Source organism: Mytilus edulis, chromosome 12 (genome assembly GCF_963676685.1).
Source record: "Mytilus edulis chromosome 12, xbMytEdul2.2, whole genome shotgun sequence".
Classification (NCBI taxonomy): Eukaryota; Metazoa; Mollusca; class Bivalvia; order Mytilida; family Mytilidae; genus Mytilus; species Mytilus edulis.
In genome coordinates this window covers 6,380,357-6,386,278 of record NC_092355.1, presented here as the reverse complement: position 1 = coordinate 6,386,278, position 5,922 = coordinate 6,380,357, and the positions used below count along the sequence as shown (strand labels likewise).

Sequence of the window (5,922 nt, the reverse complement as noted above, 5' to 3'; positions counted from 1 at the left end):
GATGAAAATTCCAAAAGTAAATGCGGGGATGGTCTAAGCCAAACAAATTCAAAGTCAAGACCTAATACAAACGGCAAAGGTCTAATTAAAAGAATACAAATTATATGCGACTGTGAGAGGTTAAGATAGCTATAAAACCAGGTTTAATCCACCTTTTTCTACATTAGAAAATGCCTGTATTAAGTCAGGAATTTCCAGTTGTTATCCGTTCATATGATGTGTATGAGCTTTTGTCATTTGATTACAAACTTTTCTTTGTGAATGCTCCTCGGAGTTTTTTGTTTGAGATTTTATTTTTAGAAGTTTATTAACCCTTTCCTGTTCCTGCTTTTTTAGTGCAATTTTCTTTATAAAAAAGTGTACTAAATGTTTTGTTCGATACTCCCTTATATGTATAGACATCAACTAAATGTTGGTATTGTTAGAAAGAGAAAACTCAGGGCTTCAAAATCAACCATTGAGATAATGGTTACCATGACAACAGGTCACGTGACCACAGTTCAAATATTAAAAAATCGATAATTTATTTCCTTGTTTTACCGTAATAGTCGTCAATCCATTGATACTACTCGAAAACCAGGTACAAATAGATATTGTTTTTTTTCAGCAGAAGTAGCCTTGTATACTACCTTTTTGATTGGTGCAATTTTTTTTTATAAATTATCTCGAAAAATACATTTTTTCTGTTGCTTAGCAACAACTGTATTTTATGAGAAATACTTAATTTTTGCTTTAAATTGACAATGATACGCTTAAGAGTTATAGTTTCTATGAGCAAAACGTTTTTTCTACCTCCACAAGTAACAACAGCAATTAAGGTATACTCCTTTCCAAAGTGCATCATATGGTTTCCATGGTAACGACTTTTGGAAATTTTGAAAATTATGAAAAAAGTAATAATGCATGGGCCAATTGCATTTTAAGTCAGCGAATTAGTTATGGAAATTTTTTAAGAAATATTGTTGCACTTTCTTCTTATCAAAATAATCTGAAAAGGTTATGAAACTTCTTTTAGCGTCAAATTATATATTGCATAAGTCATTTCATGAATGACTAAGTCTCCATAGTAAGACAATTTCTGACAGTTGAAGGTCAGTTCAGAATTGTGCAAAGGATGGTGCGAAATCAGTGTATTCTGAATTGTCAATATACCTAAAGCATTGACAGTTATATGTAAATTGCATGCATTTGATGTATTAAATTATAAGCATGGTACCTTGCTATAGAAAACTATTAATGTACTCAACATCCAGATATGAGAGAAACTTATTTTAATGTGAAAATTCTAATTTCAGATACAGAATTAATATTAACTCAATTCTCAATACAGACTTTTCAAAATTCATTTAAATAATGAATTGACTTTAAGATATGTCTTCAATCTTTCTCTTCTTTAATCTTTCATTTGTTGACACATACTCTTTTACTGTAGTATCAGAATGCCATACATAAAAACAATTACGGCCTACTGAACAGCACAATGGCACCTTACAAACTGAACAATATGACATAACTTTACGACTTGGTAGTTTCTTCTTATTCATGTGAGCCTCTGCATTACAATAAAGACATTCTGCACGTTTAGATAAAAATAAAGGAAGATGGAGCATAGGCTCAGGCTTACAATTAAATGATTTGACTTTCATCAAAGAAATAGCAAGATTTTCTCTGAATTCCAATTGTCCGAGAGATGAAGAAAACTCAGAATCACCAAACAGCTCAGGAGATTTAGAGACGAAATCTGTAAATAATATGTAAGCATTTACAATCATGATATCTAAACAATGAAAAAATAAGACCTTCCACCAATGATTTTGTGTTCGTATATACGAGGTGTACTTATTTAGATATTGGTTTGATTTGTCGACACCACCCATGTATGCATTGTAATCACTAGTTATTAATGGCTGCTTCGTAATCGATTTCTTCCAAGTTTTACGTGACTGTATTGTTCTATAGCAGGTTGTTACATCTGATCCTTTATGAAGAGGTGAAATAAGAGTTACACATTTACAGTCCTTCCATTGCACATAAACAAAGCTTCCATTTCTGTGCCACCTAAAATCACCTCTACCTACAACTTTTTCCCAATCTTTGCTCTGCTTAAAAACAGGTGGCATTGCTGAACTATTGCTACGAACTGCTCCTATTATATATATCTTATCCCGGAGTAGATCTTCTGCTAAATGTTGTGTTGTATAAAACGAGTCAACAAATAACTTGTAGCCTTGCCCTTGTATAGACCGACACAATGACATTACAACACTATAAGCTAAGCCTTTCTTTTTATCTAAGATCTCAGTTCTTTTCTTACCCAAGTAAACATAAAAATCAAAGGTATAACCAGTAATAGAACAAGCAAGAACCCAAAGTTTGATTCCAAATCTAATTGGTTTTTCCTTAATGAATTGTCTAATTCCTGAAAATTTGTGCTTTGACGCCACCATTCTTTCATCAGCAGAAATTTCTCTGTGTGGATGAAAAAACTCCTTAGACTTTTGCTTAACATGTTCCAGTAGATACCTTATTCTTGTGAGTTTGTCATCTAAAAGGAAAGATAATAAACACAATTTAATTTAAAAATATTTATTTTTAAACATAAAAGCTCTGGTATATTAACCAAAAATTAATTTATTTAAATTCAAACTTTCAATTAAATTTAGTTTGAACAATTTCCTTTATCGAGTCACATTATCATCACTTATTGTAAAGCAATCTGATGCAATCTATAGTTAATTCCTGTTGGTAAAATAGTCATCCATCAAACCAGTAATGGGTGACCTTTGATGCTGAAAAAAACCAAAAAAACACAACAGAACCAACATGTCAACAACAACAACAAGCAATTTAAATTATTCAAATAAATTCAATATAATGTGTGTGTGTGTGCTATTTAAAATGCAGTGTCAATAACATATATACTAGATAAATTTAAACAATTTTTTATCAACAAATCCAAACAACTATATTTCCTTACTTCATATTGAAATCATTATATTGTCTTGTAATATGTTAAGATATATAACTAAGGTTTTAACTATATTTCTTTTTATTGTATGTGATATTTAATTAATCATTACTGATTCACAATAAATTTGTAATTGCTTGTTTCTATTCATTATTTACTTAATGTTAATTTTCCATGTTTTAAATATTGAAGTATTTCCAAAATTAGAAGCTTTTCAACAAATATCACATAAAGAAAGACAACTCTTGAAAAGGCAGACAACTCTTTCAATTATAACAATTTTATTTTACTTAAATTCTAAGCAATCCTGACCTTAATCAATATCTCCAGGTGAAGTGACTTGTATGAAGCATAAGATGGCCTGAAATCTTTTTTTAGTCATCACATCATTCACTGGGCAATGATCATATAACACATTGGTTGACCAATATTTCTCTAGTGCACTTAATTTGACAACCGACATATAAATTATAATTCCAAAGAACCTACAAAAAACATAATGTTTAATAAGTTTGTACATATTTTACAAGTATCTATCATTGAAAACACATTGCTAATAAGGTCGTTGAGTCACATATACTGTAATTTTTTTCCTTCTCTATGAATTCATTTTAACTGAATAGCATTGTATAGCAACTGCACACATTTATACATGCAGTACATAAAAACAACTGATTCCTTGTAGACATACAAATACCAAAAAATTTCAGAATTTAATTAGTAGATATCTTTGATATTTTGAAGCTGATTATGCAGTATGGGGTTTTCTCATTGCTGAAGGCTGTACAATTGCCCATACATTCTTATTTTACTTCATTTGAACATTGGTGGGTAGTAATTTAAAAGGCAATCATACCACATCTCCTTTTTTATTTAGCTTGTGATTAATGCAAATTAATAGAGTTGTACTTTTTTTTTTAAATATTAAACATAGAGTGGTACTTTATCCACTTCAATGTAGCTTACACAATAAAATTAATCTTTACATTGAGGTCATTTTGAAAAACATGTTTAAATACCTCAAAAGCTCATCAGTTGTAACAGCTTCCCAAACTCCATTGTCTGTATAGGATGAATATTTTCCAGTGTTTATAAGATAGTTTGCTTGATGGTTTGTAGCAATACATAAAGTTGTTAAAAATTCTACTGTCATGAAAAGGTTCAAGAAGTGTAATGGTGTTTTTAAATGTTGAAGCTGCCTTCTGCAATAGAGAAAGGAGGAAATGAAATAATATAAATAAAACAGATGCTAAGACCAAGGACAACTGTTCATATATAAATTGTCTTTAATCTTTTATCAAATATTGAACTGACAAATAATTTGCCATACATTTGAGAACAATACAATCCAAAATGTGATTTTCATAAAACAATAAAAATATTAATGAAACTAATTTTACACTATCGTCCAAGCATTCTAAAATAAATGTCGAAGTAAGGTGTCAAAGTTAAAAAATATAATTGCATTTCAAGACGTCATAATTATTTGGACTAATCCATTTAAAGCAAAATGATACCAAGGAATAATAATATCTGTCGACAAAATAGTATTATTATTTTACATATTTTATTAGATCATATGTACATGTAACTATAAACACTTTCTTTCTAAAAATTATTCATTCATTAAACTGTAATTATACCTAGTGAAGTTTGTTGTCTGAAACCCAGGTTGACGCGTTGGTTTAAATGGAGTTGTTCGCAAGTCTACATTTCCATTATCCTCTGTATTATCATCCTTCCAATAAATGTGCCTTTCTAAGGGATCTGATATGGACTGAGATGACTGGGAACTACATGTATCTTGAGATGATCTATAAAAAGTAATTGTATTTTTCAATCTGAAAATTATTTCACTTGCAATTTGAAATTTCTTTTACATTTTTGCATCAAATTTCATTGTTATTAGTATCGCACTACCAGGTTGGATAAAAGTGTACTTATTCAAGTTATACACTACTACAGATCCATCATAACCATAATGGACTATTGGACAATATTTGTACATTATAAACATTTTATTTATCAAATAGATTAGCAAAAAAGAAATTCTAATACAAATCACATGTTTATGATCACATGTATCAATACTATATATATTACACAATAATATGGAGCATATATATATAATGCCCAGGACAGCAATCTAACAACACTATGGACATGATAGAGAGTATAACATGACATCTACTGGTACACTTAAAATCCCATTCGGGTTTACTTGTCTGGAGAGATTTCTTGTTTGGCCACAAACTGAACTTCTGAATGATATGAATTATGAGTAGGCGGCCAAATCAAATAAACACTTTTGACAATAACCAGACAGCGTTACAGAAGTTACAGAACGACAATTGCAAGGAATGCGACAAAGATTATTTCTTTTCCGGATTTTAATAATATACTATCGATTTATCAACTTACAGGGTATCTACATTTGGCGTAGAGTATAGTTCGGCATCATCATCTTCTCCAAATTCCTCTCCTAACAGGAAATCTAACTGGTCCTCCTCATCTGAGGAAATACAATCGTTCTCGTCTTCCATCTTCAGATCTTGTCGGTCAAATTTAAGGTCACATTACTAAAATATATTATTTCCGGAAACAAGCATGAGGGCTATCCGGTTTAAAATATTTCAACAAAAAATCAAGAAAACTTTCGTTGTAAAATTAGAACAGGTGCGTGGAGAAATAAATGATAATTTAGACATGCGCAATATCTTTACTTTTTTCACATTTACGCAAACGTTTTTTGGGTGTTTTTTGGCCGATGTCAACCCTTTTTGAAATCGGCGTAACTTATTCATTTCTCATTCTTTCTTCAAAATTCTTTGTGTTATGAAAACTAGAAGAGAAACATATTTTTTCGCTGGTTTTTGTTTTACCTATTTCCCTTTATAAATTCTTCAATTATTTGCCTATTTAAAAAATACGGCTTTTGTTACATTTTCATTTTT

At 30.2% G+C, this 5,922-nt stretch overlaps 1 pseudogene; it reads right to left on the bottom strand.

The window, feature by feature from the left end:
- Positions 1-1,364: 1,364 nt before the first annotated feature.
- On the bottom strand, positions 1,365-5,615 carry LOC139497379 (piggyBac transposable element-derived protein 4-like; annotated as a pseudogene).
- Positions 5,616-5,922: the final 307 nt, after the last annotated feature.